Source organism: Talpa occidentalis, unplaced genomic scaffold, assembly GCF_014898055.3.
Source record: "Talpa occidentalis isolate TD23 unplaced genomic scaffold, MPIMG_talOcc4v2.1 talOcc4.16, whole genome shotgun sequence".
NCBI classification, from domain to species: Eukaryota; Metazoa; Chordata; class Mammalia; order Eulipotyphla; family Talpidae; genus Talpa; species Talpa occidentalis.
The window spans coordinates 7017537-7033434 of record NW_023601653.1 but is presented as its reverse complement, the minus strand read 5'-3'; the positions used below and the strand labels follow the sequence as shown (position 1 = coordinate 7033434).

General features: G+C 44.9%; 1 protein-coding gene across 9 annotated transcripts in view; it reads right to left on the bottom strand.

Moving 5' to 3' along the window:
- RBFOX2 (RNA binding fox-1 homolog 2) overlaps nt 1–15898 on the bottom strand; it is a 242835-nt gene that overhangs the window by 127763 nt on the left and 99174 nt on the right. The gene's annotated exons all lie outside the window — the stretch shown is intronic.

Here is a 15898-nt window from a genome sequence, read left to right as displayed (position 1 = left end):
CAAGCAGAACTGGAGCCTTTACCATGTTGCAAATACTCTTACAGGTGGGGAGCAGGGTACAAGGCCAAGGTTTAAAAGCTGGGTCTGCAATCACTATCATTATGGCCTGGGGAAAGTTATTTAACCTGTCTAGGCCTCTGCTTCCTCAAGTAAGAGAGCTGGGCAAAAATACTCCTTTTGGAGTTATAATTAGATGGAGTGATGTAACTATGTAAACTAGCTGCTATGTTCCTAGGGGCCACACTTGCTAATTTATAGTTCAGTTCAAACATTTACGAAGTGCCTTCTATATGTCTGGAATCATTCTATCCACTTGTTTAATGTAAGTAACAAGAATTATCAAATCAGCAGTCTCAGTGGTGTTTATTCAGAAATTAACTAACTCTCCATACGCCCTGTTCATGCCTTACTGGCCATCCATTTCACCATGTTCCAATAGACAAGCCCACCCTGGCTACCTGCCATCTCTTCTTCTGTGTGCTCACGGCCTGGTGTAGCACACAGCACTTGCCACCTATGCCAGTTGCCAGTGCAGGTACCCACGCACCGACCAATCTCTCAGGGCAAGGTTCATCTGTTTTTGGCCATGAAGTCTTTCGCCCAGTACCTAACACACAGTAGGTGCACAATAAATTCTCAAAAGGTGTGTGTTTTAAGGACTATTTCACTTCCTTAATTCATTATAAGGAAACAAAAATAAAAGGCCTTCCCCCCTTCCAGCTACCCTCCGGGTTTCTGTTCCTCTGACATGTTGGAACAGTTCTCACCTGCTTAAGAAATCTCCAAGTAAGGTCTGCAAGTCTCAAGCTGAAGGTAGGCCCTGCATAGGTACAAAGGACATTCCCTCCCTCTACCTAACACTTCCTACTGTAGAGTTCAGGTCTTGTTCTTCGTCACCTGCTACAGTGGAATTGTTTTCCTCTTAGTGTGGGCATGAATTTTTCCTTTTCTTCCATATTAAACAAGTGCTTTCCATAAGAGAGCTTAAAATACCTTTTCTCTCCTCCCACTTTGAGCTCCCAGCTCATTTAAACTTAGAGAGGTGGAGCAAGTATTCTCAGCCTCACCCAAACCTTTCTTTTTCTTTATGTAAAACCTCTCTACTTCCTCGCAGGCCTGCTTAGCTCATTTCCAGTACGTAAAAATAAGAACTTCCAAATCTAAAAAGCCTTTTTAAAATTTTTTTTTCTTAACAGGAAACCAAATTTTCCTATCAACCATTAGAGCATTTTACATGCCCACAATCAATTTTTATATGCAACTTTGCTCTGCAGTCTCTCATGCCAGGCTCTGAATCTTGAATCACCAGATCATCCTAGAATCTACTGTAAAAAACTTCATTAAAATCACACTGTTAGTAAATTATAGTCCTTTCAAACTCTTCAAAGACCCCAAGTTGTTAACATTCAATCACTCCTAAGCAAGTATAAAAAACAAACACAATAAAATGTCAATGTTGTCACTTTATGGTATTATCTTTTAATCAGACTTTGGGTGGATAAAGCTATCTTTGCTCTCCTGGAGCACACAAAGCATGAGAAAAATACAAAGAGAAAAGAAATAATTAAAATTTAAACATGTGAGTCACAAAAACCCTGACCCACCACCAACACACTTGTATGAGTGGAACCCCTATAAATTTCTTTGAAACCAGAGGAAGAGTTTGTCAATTCCTGCTCTATATGACTCCTTCTTTCCTGATAATTTTAAGAATTGAGCAGCTGGCCCGTTCAGGAAATGCTTCTGTGTGATTTCTTCATACGCACAGGAAAACCCCAAACCCACATCTAAACTAAGTGATTCTTTTTTAGTCACACTCCTGCATGTCCACATTTCCCTACCTTAAAAAATGAAAAGGAAGAAAACACAATAAAGAGGTAGGAGAAAAAAATTTCAAATGATCAAATAAAGAAACCTGTAATTTATAGACATGCAGTAACAGCTGAGCACGATGAAGACACTGTGTGGGGTCAAGGTGCGCGCCTCCACTCTATAGGGAGGACACTTCATCAGACTGCGCAGCTGTGCCCGAAGCTTTTCCACCTCCACAGTAGGCGCTCAGAAGAGGGAGGTGGGAATCTGAACATCAGAGAAGGAACTCTTCTAGGGAGGGCCACAGACGAAATCTGGCATGCTTGCTTCTGAGAAAGAAAGTCAGATTATCTGGCATAGCAGGACAGGTGCTGGCAGCTGGATTTCACAGTATGAAGAGTATGGTGGGCAGGAACGCTCTGGAGCCACATTTTAGATTCTCCACCTCACAGTCTAATAGCTCGGGAGACTGCACACTTTTTGCAGGTTTCTCAGAGGATATATAGACAAAGGCAACAGCGGAAACGTAGACATCCAGGGAACCAGTGTAATTTCTCAAAAATGCACCTGAAAAACCAGGCACTGAACATTTTTCAGAAGAAATCCAAGGCAACCCTCTGTACATAGTTTATACTCCCTTCACTCACAGGACCGGAAGAGACAACACAGACTCAGCACAACACTGAGCCGTAGCAATGGGCCACATGAGAGCAGACTGAATTTGACCTAAAAATTTAAAAAAAAAAGGGGGGGGGGCTGGAAGAATGGGGCTCTTTTAACTTGCTTCCTCTCAGCTGAAAGGAGCAAGGATTCCCACTGGATAGCTCTCAAAATAGAATTCTGCTCCTCAAAGTATGACCCATGGACCACCAAGAGCAGCAGTGGCATCAACGGGAGCTTTTTAGATGGGAAGACTCCCAGGCCCCCTCCTAGACTCACAGAATCAGAACTAGCACTTCAACCCACGCACACGCAGGGACGCACATGCACACTGAAGTCCAGACAGAGCCCTGGCCTCCGCCGCACACTGTAGAAGAAAAAGGTGAATGCGGTTTGACGCCCTCTGGAAGACTGACTTGTGAGTACCCTGCCCTGGCCTGCTGATTTCAGCTACTGTGACCCATATCACATTGCCAGAATCTTGGAGGTATTCATTACCTCAATGCAGCTTCATAGTAGCTCCGTAAGGCCGGCCCTACCCTAATCCTGGCTAAATACAACTATTTACCTTCTCTGTGCTGGTATGCGACCAGCTGGCTGACTCCTGCTGGAGGGAAATCACAGAGCCAAGCTGACAAGACTTCACTACCTGCTCATGGTCGCAAGTGGATGTGGGCATCCACTAGTGCCATGCAGCGCTAGCAAAGCTGCCAAGGTAGCTTCCCAGCCCTCCGAATGGCTCTCTCTTACCTTCCCCTCAAGCCTCCCTCATTCTCTCCCCATCACCCACTTTCATTACTGCTCTACACAAATACTTTCTTTCAAAACAGACACACTCAGTCTCTTCTGTCACCAAACCTGCAGTTTTACCGAGAAATGCATGCACTTCCTCCTCCTCGCATTCTGTTAAATGCAGGAAGCGTCCCTCTCATCAAAGGTCAATCTCGCTCCCGGTGCTCACACCTCTCCAAAGCATCTATGTAAGGACCGTGCTGCTCCATGAATCATTCACGCGCTCCTGCATCATCCATGTCTCCTTTTCTCCCCATCACCATCACACCAGTAAATAAAACCTGTCCGTCTTCAGAAGGCCTCCCCTCTGCTCTCATGACCACTGAGCAAAGTAGACAGTGGTATCGCCACTTTGGAAGTCAGTCTGGCAATATCTATTAAGTCTTGCAACATGTATGGCCTGTGCTCAGTAAACCCACCTCCAAGGAACCTCTTAGAAAATGCCCCAAGTATAGAAGGAGTTCATTATAGCAATCTGTAAGGGGGTGGGGGGGGACTTTAAACATAAATGTGCAGAGGTAAGTGACTAAATGAACCATGGTTTTAGAAAAACTGTCCACCCCCTCACCTCCCTCCAGGTACCAACCAATCCTCTGCAAACTACTTCACAGTAAAACTTTTCAGTTTTCTATCCCTGTCTCCAGTCTTCACTTCTTCACCATTTCTCCTTCAGTCTACGCAAAATAAAGTTTCTAAGCCCTCCACTCCATTAAACCAACACACTGATGACGACTTCCATGGTATTTCACCCGGTGGACATTTCGCTGTCCTCAACTTATCTGACCTCTTAGCAGGAGTCAACGGAGTTGGCAACCTTCAAACATTCTCTTCACCTAGCTTCTGAGCCACTACACCCAGCCTTGCTCCTACATCAGTGATGACTTCTACCTTTTTCTGGTTTCTCCCTCCAGAGACTTCTAAAAAGAAAGTGTTCTTGGGGCTCAGTCCTGGGTCATCCTCTTCTCTGAGCTGTCTCATTGTGTCAAACACCATCAACATGCTAATAATAACCAAGTCATCTCCCCAGCCTAGACCTCTTTTCATGCACTGGCATGGCTACTGAGCTATCTCAAGGCATGTCAAACATCATGTGCCCAAGCTCAGCTCTGAATTCTCTACCATCACCCTTGAATCTGGTTTGCCTTTGGTGTTTCCTACCTCCATAAGTGGTACTACCTGCAATATGAAAGCCCTATTCCTATTCCCTATTCCTCACGCCACACACCAAACCCTTCGGCAAGTCCTGTGGGTATGGCGCCTCTTGATCACCAGACTGCCACCTTAAATGCCAACAGTCCTCTTCTCCTGGGCATGGCCACAGCAGCTGCACTGCACTGCTGTGCCCTGTCACAGCACTGATCATCTAGAAAAGACCTTTCCCTCCTCTGAATCTATAGTTTCACATTATACTAAAAGCATTTTTCTATCTAAAGACTGCATAAAGCTCTGTAAGGTCCTATGTGACCTGCCAAGTGCCCACCTCTCTAACCTCACTATCTATCACTGTCTCCCTCCCAATCACTAGGTGTCAGTTCCTGATCAGGAGCAGATCCATCTGTCTCCCTACACCCCCCAACCCGCCCTTGGCCCCTTCGTCCTCTCCTTTGGAAATCTCCCCTCATCTCACCTTCATGCTTTGCAAGACTGGCTCCTGCTCCTTCTGATCTTTTATATCTCAGTAAAAACAGCACCTCCTCAAATAAAACTCTCCAGACTACTTTATCTAGCTGGAGGTCCTTCCCCACGAACGCGTATCATATTATTGGGCTCTGTTTATCTCTTTCCCAGCAGTCATCAAACTCTGTAATTAATTTATCCATTTGTTTTATTTGTTATAGATTTCTCCATTAGAAAGTAGTATTTTGAGCATATCACACACAACTGATCTTTTACTATGGAGTATTTTATCTCTTGACTTTTTGTTAGGGAAGGTCAAAGTTATTTGTAGGAGTTTCTGGCACTCAGGCAACTATCTAACCAAGTCCTATAAATAAAGCTAGAGTGCTACCAATTTCTTCCTAGTAACCAAAAGAACTCAAAGTTTACGATAGTCACAAACTCTAAGTACATGCCTATATCAATGGTTTCAGAATGTTAGTTTGAAATAATCATAATATTAACATGAAAAAAACTGTTGTAATCTAATCATTTACTCTAAGCTAATTTGCTCATCAACCTTCCAAATTGCCTCCCTTCCAATACTCTAAATGCATTCTGCTCAGCACAATAAAATAATAGCATTCCAATCCAAGTTTCACTATAATCAAGCTTGCTATAAAGAAGTTAATTGTCTAGAATCTAGAACCAACACCAATAGCCTCTCACTCTTTGAATTTAATTTTAATTAAAATGAGTTCCTCAATCACACTAGGCACATTTCCTGTGCTCAAGAGCCAGAGCCGCAAGAGGCTGGTGGCCATTCTAATGGACAGGGCAGATATGAAACATTTCCATGACCATAGAAAGCTCTACTGGCTAGAGCTTTCTGAGAACATGGTAATAATGAGGAGCCAAAAGGCACAGACTATCAAAACGTTCATGTGGTTTCATCAGTGGGAAAGCTCCAGCAGCACGTCTTCTCTCTGAATCTACTTGTTTTTATTTTAGAAATATAAGTGTCCTAATTATTTGGCTACTTGTCCACCAAAAATTATAAAAAGCAAATTAAGTAAGGAGTTAAGGAACAGCAGGGAATAAACATCAAAGGTGAGAGGACCATTTGTCAGAGGCCTCGAAGTCAGGAGCCAGGGCGACCAAGAGAAAAACATCCAACAAGCAGACGGCAACGCGGGGCCTCCAGGAAGGCGAGGAAGGCCAGCTCCCAAAACAGCACGTCCCAGGTCCCGAGCAGTGGGTGATGCTGACGACTCTGCTGAAACCATTAAGCATCTACCAATATGCGGTTCATAAGAAATCAATTGTACAGCAACCTAACACCTTTTGGAAGGATTTATTTCCAAAAGAACAAAATCTTAAGCACAGCGCTGCTTACAGCAGGGAGAACCCTCTCTCTAGCTGGGGCACTCAGGTGCCAAAAATAGCTCATTCCTAAAAGGTCCTGCAAAGTCACATTCAATTCAAGAGTTCAGTTCAACCAGCGCAAAGGAAGGCTGCTCCGAGAGCAGGCACAGGTGTGAGGCCATGACAAGACCTTTCTGCTTAACGAGTTGGGCTCATCCATACAAGCGGATGCTTCACAGCCTTTGGGGAATGAGGAATACCACTACAGACCACTCTTACTATACATCTTTAAATGACTAAGAAAGGTTCAGAACAATGTTTAGCATAGTACCATGGATTTAAGAAGGGGGGCGGTGGAGGGAGAGAATTACACACATAAAAGTAAAATACCCATTGAGTCCAGGGGGGAGACATTTTGTAGTTTTTTGAAGAGTGCACCTCATAGGTGAACTTAAAATGAAAACTGCAATGATCATTATCTCATATGAACACTTTAAAAATGTTTGCAATAAAGACACACATTTCAAGGGGGAAAAAATCACCTTAATAATACAGCAGAGACTGGGTGAACAACTCCCAGGGCTGCTATAGAATGGTCTCTGTACCACGAGAGGCAAGGGAGTTTGCTCTCTAGTCCCTGAGCTTGAGAAGGCTAGCAGTTCCCCAATATCCCTTTTGTCCCTTCTTAGTGACAAACCCCCAGTTTTCAGTCTAGGAATAATTACCATTCATACCCTCCTCAAAAGGACTATGTCTCCCAACCTGCGCTGTGGTTAGGTGTGGTTGTAAGATTAAGTTCTGGCCAATGAGATATTTGCAGAAATGTTATTTGGGATGACTTCCTGGAATTCTTAAGTCCTCCTCCAGACTGCTTCCTGGAACTACAGTAATGATGGCTGGAGCTACAGCAACCATCTGGGCCACTTCCTACAGATGACAAGCGAAGAGCAGCAAGGGCCGGGGCCCTGGATAACCATGGAGCACCACGTCAGTCCTGGATACCTACTTCCAGGCTTCTTTTTCATGAAAGGCAAAAAACAGAAAACCCCTGTTTAAGCCAATTGGGGGTCAGGGGAGTGGTGTTTCTGTTACATGCTGTATAAAACCCTAAGTGATGCTTTCCATAGTAAATTATTTTACTGTAACTTAGGAATCAAAATTCGATTTCACTTGAAACAACAGAGAGCTCTATGCACATTAATAGTGCACAGGCCTGATGACAACACAGGACACTTCAAAGGAGCCTGAAATGTCTAGGCTGGAAGTCTAGGTGCAAAGTCAACTAGCCTATCCCCTAATCTCTTACTCTACTGTCTCGAACTATTCCACACCCAAAGGGCCAAATCAAATTTTAACTTAATTCCCAACTCTACCAAAGAAAAACATGAATTGGGGTAACAATGCCTGCATCCCAGGGACGCTGTCAGACCCAAAAGTAACAGAGTGCACTGACTACCCCATAAGCAAAGCATTTATGCTACCACTGCAGCAACTGCCATGATACCAACTAGAGTGACTCACTAAACAAAAATTTGATAAAAAGCAATTAAATAGAGAGAAATTTGGGGTTTGGGCCCAAGGAATACCGTGAACAAGTCAGACTACTTTTACCAACATTTTTTCTTTTTATCTTTCAAAAAATTCTACATCAGGAACTTCAGTTTCTTTCTGAAAGCACTGGAGTGAAGAGGGGAGTTGGGAGGTTCTAAGGAGAGAAAAAGAACAGCAGCAGTAAAAGTTTTAAAGCAATCAGTGACTATAATGAATTTGAAATATATAACTTTTTTTAGTATTTCACAAACTGTCGATAAAATGCATTTTGATGTCTGAACAAAGGCTAATGAATCCACTTGGTGAGGCCATTAGCTCATCTCTGAGACCATTTCTGGTGACGACGTCAATCCAGGCACATTGCACGTGAGTCACTCTGCATCACTGTGACACTCACCTCACTATCTTAGAAAAGTAACCCACAGTCAAACAACTCTGAGGAACATGCTTTAAACAAATAGTATTTTAGCTTTTCACAGTCTTCTAACAGAAGTTACCCTGTAGTCTAAGATACTAAAATTAACAGATGCTTTTTACTAATTTCAAATATACTCATAGGAAAGAAGCAAGCCACACCGGAGTGTCAGAGATTAGCTGACAGGCACACAGATGCCAAGAATTTGCTGCACAATTTAAAGAGCCACAATCAGGATAATGGGGGTGTGAAAAACACACTCAGACAGCTTGAAGATTTTTTGTTTCCCAGAAACAAAACCAAAGGCAGTACTGATTTATACACCCTTCTGATCTGAATGGACACAGCCACGCGATTTGATTGAAGCAGTAAACTCCTGGTGAGGTAGAACTACTCTGGCTTCCTCGGTCGACTCACTTCGAGGTCTGTTTATAAGTCTGAATATATGACTGAAGGGTTGATGGTCTTCTGAACTATCAGGAAAAAACTGAAATACAACACTGTCTTCTGAGAAGGAAATCTATGTCGTCCATGCCAGAGTGGGCCAGATCATTCTACTCCGGATCTAACCAAAGGTTTCAGTATCAGACTTCTCCCTAAAGGTCGTCCAGGACCAAACTCTATATTTATTTTCAAGCCCTGAGTACACTTTAATAACATAAATGAATTCAGTGAGACTTACTTTAGTCACTTCTGAAGCACAGTTTATTTTTAGGAAATAAAATAGTCCCCCGCAGGGAAACTACAACCACGCCAAAAATGTTCTACGAGGAGATAAACTCCTATTTATAGACCTATCAGTTGCTCCTTGCTTAGGTTGTGACAGTTTCCACTTTAAGCCTGACATGACCTCCCCTGACTTCTCTGTCTCATGTCCCTTTCACCCTAAAGTTGCCCACATTCTTCTTTACCTCCGCGAGGCACTGAAGTTAAGCTACTATGAAATGGGAAGAAGGGGAAGGAAAGACTCTCCTTCCCCTAAGCCTCCTCTGCCAAGAGTTTAAGGTAAGTTACAAGACCCTAAAAAGGGGAAGAGAGGAATTGTTCGTGTGCAGCTTCTGGGGAGGAGCCTCAGGAGCACTGGACAGGCGTCAAGGACAATGCTGCCCGCGTGGCCGTGTCTATGGCAGCTGGGCCTTGGATGCCTCACTTCTAACCTCAGGGCAGCACTAGGCTCTCCATCCTCTAAAAACCCATAAGAATAAATGCCAAGGGGGTTCTAATATAGACAACTGTACTCTCAAAACCAAAGTAAATGTACGAGATCTGTTACATTTTCCCTCAAAATTGTGATCTGAGAGGATTAAAGTGCTGATGCTGGCACTGGCTGCTGCTATCTTTGCATTCCCCACTTAACATGCTCATTAATGGACTCTTCCTCCCCATCTTCAGCTACGACCACATGGATTCTAAGAGGCCTCAGGACCTGACCTTAGTTCAAGTTGGTGACACCATTTTCACTGTCTCCTGTCACCGGCAGCGCACGATCCCTGCTCCATCTTGCCCCAGCCCCATACCCTGGATGAGATGTTTAATGAACTCTGCCTTTTACTGCTTTAGTAAATGCTAACTACTTCCCTCTCTGAACCCCAGGAAATTTGCTGTCCTTGATTCACTTATTTTAATAGTCATAAACATTTACTGTCCTTGTTTGCGGGTCCTGCATCCTGAATGAGACTGCAGATTCTTCTCAGCTGTGAGCTACTAAAGGGCATCTCAGTATCACTCACAGTGTCACACCAGGGGGCTGGCACATAACAGCCACAGTAAACACCACTGACGCATTCGTTAAGCTCTCCTAGAGGGCGGAGACACTATACAGTAAGTATACTTCACTGATGTGACTCTCATCGCACACAACACAGCTGCAATAGAACTGGATCACAAGCGATTCCTGAAAAGAGAAAGGAAGCACACAGCATCCACCAGGCCACACCTGCCCAGCTCTCACTGGGGCCTCATCACACTCTCAGGTGCTCGGGAGACGGTGGACACAGGATAAACCAAGTATGGGGTAAATTTTCTTCCAAGAAAATATTACCTGCTTTTCTCCATCTACCTATGGATTACTCATACTCTAAGTCTGGCCTCTTCCTGCCTACCCCAATCTACAGGGAAATCCCTAAATCCCCAGGATCTGATATGTACCTAGTTATTTTTATTTATAACAAGGATGGATTTGAGTTTTAGTAAAATAATTCAAGTAAAAAGAATTCAAACTACACATCAGTAAAAGCTACCTCGTGGTAAAAGTTGGCAAAACCAAAAAATACTCCTCTGAATGACCTCTTTCCAAATGTGACGTTTATCATAAAGGAAGACACGGGCTTTTCTGCAGTAATCAGAGCTGAGGCAAGGGTATGGGCAGCAAATAGCTCTCCAGATCACTGTCCAGAGGCAGCATGGCACTGAAGAAAAAAAATCAGGTTTGGAAGTGAAACAGAGCTGGGATCAAACTGCGGCATTGCCGCTCCCGATCTGTGACCCCAAACAGGCATTTTACCTTAACCATAGTTTCTTCACTTATAAATGTGGGGTTATTATGAAAATTAGAAATAACGTGCATAAAACACCTAGGCCAGTGTCTTGTTTAACAAATTACAATGTTTATAAATTTGCTATTCATCATTTTTCTTATTCCACAACAAGACAGAAATGACTCCTTGGCAAATCTGACGTTTTAGGACTAGTACTCTATTTTAAATTGGTAGCATCAGAATGTCAATAAGAACCCATCTACAGAAAAGCTATTTTCTCTGTGAATTTGAAAGTAAAATCTGTAGGAAGATAACACAAAGTGTCCCATCGGGCAAGATGTCACTATTGTTCCAGATGGCTAAGATGATTTTTTTAAGGGATCACAGTGAAAACAAAGCTCTTAGAGAGGGGAGATGCTTAACGCGGGCAGATATCAGAGGGATTCTGGGTAAGGGCAAACCCAATATTACAAAATCGATGTCAGAGAAAAGCCATGAGAAGAAATTGTTTTGTCTCCTCAAAATTCCACCCCTCCCTTAAGCCAGAGCTACTTACCTGACAGTCACAAATGGAAAAGACATCTGCACCTGCCTGGGAGGGGAGCTGCTCAGCACTTGCCTAGGGAGGAAAGGAAAACTGACATGGTGCGGGGTGTGCTGCTTGCAGGACAGACAGGTATGTCCAGGTCATTGACCTGCTCCGACCATAGTGGCTGGTCCTTTCCAAGGCAGAACTAAGTGCTATTAAGGATTTAAATCTTTCAGGGTATTAGAATGAAGATGCTGGGGGCACTTTTAGTGTTTGTAGCCAGTGAGTAGAATGGAAGAATATCTTGGCACTGGGGCCAGATGGGCCTTCCTCAATATCTGACCTTGGGCAAGTTGGATGCCTCCTGTGCCTTCACATTCTTCTCTATAAAACCGGGTGAACAGCACTTGCCCTGCAGAGGGCAAAATGTAAAAAGCAAACTGCTTCAAAAGGGGCAGTGAAAGTGGGTTAAATGCAGCTTCCCATACCTAGGGCTAGCCTTACTTCTATAAAACACCAGAAACTGTTTCTCTCCTTTCTTTTCCCTCTAACTTAGAAGAAAGGGAATCAAGTCCAAGTAGGGAAAGCAACTTTCCCGAGGTTACACTACTGGTTATTGGCAGAATCAGGGTTGAACATCAGTTTCTTCAGGCTCAGTGCACTGCACCCTGCCTCATTAGGAAGAGTCCCTTGGGATAACAGCAAGTTTAGCTTAACATCATATGGGTCCAGAGAGTAGATGGGAAGAAGAAAACAACGTGAGCAGCTCCCTGTGACTCAGGAGCCTAAGAGTTAAATGCTCAGCCTCAGCTATGGCTCCAGAGAGCTGTGGTTGGGCTGACTCCTCGCAGGCCAGAGAGGCACTGAAATTCATTCTGCAGCGTGATTGGTTGCTTCCCAAAGGGGTGGGGAAGAGAAAAGGGAGAAGAATGTCACCCCATCCACAGGGTAAACATCGGCAGGAGCATCCGCTCAGGTTTGCAGCTAAATTTGTAAAATATTGCTGAAGACCTGCCCACCAACTCAGAAGGCTGTAACCTCTGACCTTCGGGAAAGAGCCCCTGTTCTTTAGGGACCAGATTCTCACTGGTGCAATCTGCACAAATGAATGCAAAGGACAGTCAAATATCTCTCTGGCACAAACCCAGTACCGAATGTGCTCTAGGTGCCTGAAATCGACACCGCGCTGCCCCTCCTCCCCTGCCCTTACAGAGAGGAGCCAGCCTGCTGGCTTCTACCCCACCATTTTCCCTAAACTCTGCCATTTCAAAAACATGAGGACATTACAGTCACTTCCCTCCTTGAAGAGGAACTCCCTCCTTTTTAGAAAAGGGTATCTTACTGCAAGATGCAACCTCTCTGTAATTATATTAGCACACATGTGCAGAGCAGAGAGAAAGGATGGTTTAGGGAGTGAGAAACCCAATACTCTGCCAAGTCCATTGGGAAGTCTGCCCAAGTTATTAATCCAGGAGGGGCCACTTAACTGAATTGGTAGAGGCCATGCCCTTCAATCCAGGCTACATTCTTTCCCTCGGGGGAGAACGCAGGAAGGGTCTGGTCTGTATCCTCAAAATCTTATTAGCCCCAACAACTTTTTTTTTCCTCAGGAGTTTCTCTCTCCCATTTCAAGGACAGACACAAAATATTTCAGTGCTGAGCAGAGAACCAGAGATGCAGCACCTACTCTCTGGTACACTGGGGTGGGGGTGGGGGGGCGCTCCACAAGGCCAGTCCCCAGAGAACCTTCAAACTGCCTTTCCTTTGTTCTTATGCAGGATCACAAGTAAAGTCCCAGAATTGAAATCCAGCATCAGGAGGAAGAACCAAAGTAAAACTGAAGAAAAAGCCACCCACTGAAAGCCCAAAATCTGAGCACTTTTAAGAAAGAAGGTCAGTCCAGGGACCAACTGAACCCACCACAGGGTGGCCCAGAGAACTAGGCCCAGGCCCCCTTAAGCAATCTGGGACTGCTGGGTAGATTGCCAGTCCAGGAACCCAGAGATCAGGAACGATCTGGAAATACTGTGGACTCAGAGAGCAAAGATTCCTCCACACTGAGCCAGAGCAAGTGGCTCCTCCGTCTCCCCTTTGTTTCTGCTCTGTAAACCCAAAGCCAAACTAAACTATGCTCCTAATGCCCTTTGCTAACACAGGCATCCTTTTATAAATCCCAGGGAACATAAGTGACTCAGCAAATTACCTACTCAAGAAGGTTTCTGCATAGTTATTAAAAGCATAGGCTTTGGTGTCAGACAGGCCTAGGTTTAAATACCTGTTCCACCACTTTGTGGCTCTATAAATCTCCCCAAGCTCAGCTTCTCCCACTGTCAGGTATGGCTTCTACCATCTGCCTTAGAGGGAGACTTGTTAAGAACAAGGAGTTGAAGGTATGTGTGTGAATTTGTGTTCTGAGCATAGCACTTGATGCATTCAGTAAACAACAGTTGTCACTGTAAGTTCTTCACCGAGGGCCGTAAAACAGTTTCTGTAAAGAACTCACACTACCAGCTGACACCCATATTAACATTCCAGCATCTCAGGCAGCCCACACCAGGGGAGAGAACAAAGATTAGTCGATGACTATCTATTGAGGTATGTGTTAGGCGATGGGGATGGTGAAGGACACAACCTCACCCAGCACAGAGGCCTTCTCTACCCTGAGCTGGGCTGCCGGGTGAGGGGAGGGGAGCCACACAGCAGAAGAGACAGGGTAAGGACGGTGATCACAGCACACTCTCCAAACCAGATTGAAATTCAGTAGAAAGCCACCGTGAGGTTTCTGCAACACAACAGAAAGATTTGGGGACTGACAGTCCTGGGCCAAGACTCTTGAATACTAAGCAAGAAAAGAGTAACAGGAAGCCAGGGACGACAGCCAGGTCACCTGGCACCTGGAAGCTGCATCTCTGGCCTGCAAAAGGAGTCCTCCAAAACCACACAAAGAAGGGCTGAGGGGCTGGGGGTAAGCATTCCCTCACAAACACGGGCATGAGCGTTGCCATTCCTGGCCAGGGGATCAGGACCTGAAAGATGAAGTTCACCTCCACCAAACAAGCCTATAGTCAGAAAGAACTGCCACTGGCAGCACTCAACAAACTGGTAGCCCTTTAGAGAGGACTCTCTGGGGACCCAGATTGCAGTGACCAAGGGAAACGTACCCAGATTACATCAGCAGGGCCTCTCTGGTTTCACGGGGGGTACTGTGGGCCCATGGCACCGGCCAAGACACAAATGTAGACAATGAGCTCTCTGAATGCGGCACGTGCTCAGGTCAGAAGAGCTGCCTCCCTGCTGCACACGACGGGCAAAGCAGCCGCCGCCAAGTGTCCTACGTGCCTGTGCTTTTGTTCCACTTCGCTAGAGAGCCTGGTAGGCTTGCTTTCACGGTAATTGCCTGTTCCCCATTTTAAATCAGGAAAAGAATTCCTATTTATTATCCCTTCCCCTTTATCTTTTCCTTCCCGACATAAAAACATAAATAAGATGTGATATGTTCTATAATGGAATATTATTTAACAACAACAACAACAAAAAGTGAAGTACTAATGTAGGCTACAACAGACAGGAACCTTAATTAAGTAAAAGAGTCAGACATAAAGCGCCACATATTATGTTGAGTCCATTTATAAGAAGGATCCAGAACAGGCAAATCTGTAGAAACAAATAGTGGATGCCCAAGCCTTGGGGGTAAGGAGAGTAGAGGAATCAGGAAATGATGACTAAGGGATACGTGGTTTCTTTCTGGAGTGATGAGAACGCTCTAAAATTGACTGTGGTGATGGTTATTGCACAACTCTGTGAACATACTAAAAGCCACTGCATTGTAATACTTTATTTTTTTTTTTTTATAGAGGCATGTTTTATTTATTTGCTTGTTTTGTTTGTTTGTTTATACATGCACTGGGTACAGTCAGAAGCACGGGAGGGCGAGAGAATTCACCAGAGCCAGATCGGGGAGCAGAGCAGGCAGAAGGACCGAAGTACACTGCTGAGGGGAGCAGTGGGCGGCAGGAGAGGTCTGCGCGCCATGTGGGACCCGCCTCCGGTGGCCGGGGAGCAGCCAGGGATCGAACCGGCGCGCAGAGGCTGCGGGCAGCTTCGCAACCCAGCGCTCAACTGCTGCGCCACCGGGGAGGCCCTGCATTGTAATACTTTAAATGAGTAGATTGTATAGCGTCAAATTAAATCTCAATAAAACTGTACAAAAAATGGCTCAAAGGACTACAGTCTCCTTCAGGAAGGGACATTCAAGAAGGGAGACTGGGCTTGTTGCCATCCACCATGTCTAAACACCTGCTCTCTTCCTGTCTGTCTTCCTATCAGCCTCTCGTTTCTCTCTCAGCCCCGGCCCCGCTGCGGCGGCCAGCTCAGGTTGTCCCCGTCCTCGCATGACGGCTGGGCTGGACAGTCAGCTTTGTTTGGGCCTTAAAATCTACCTCTGCTCTTTCTTCACTGTAGTGTCCTTCCACATCTACTTTTCCTCTGTACCTGGAGAGTAAGCTCACCCCCAGGCCCTGGCAGTGGCAAAAGACCTGTCATACCATGAAAAAGGAATCAAGATAAATGATACTGAAAAACAACAAGCACAGATTTGGGAGTTTCTGCAAATCTGGGTTCCAATCAAAGCACATGATACGCTTTTTTTAAGTCTTACTCTCAGTTTCCACTCCTGTAAAATGGGGAAACACCACCACGTAC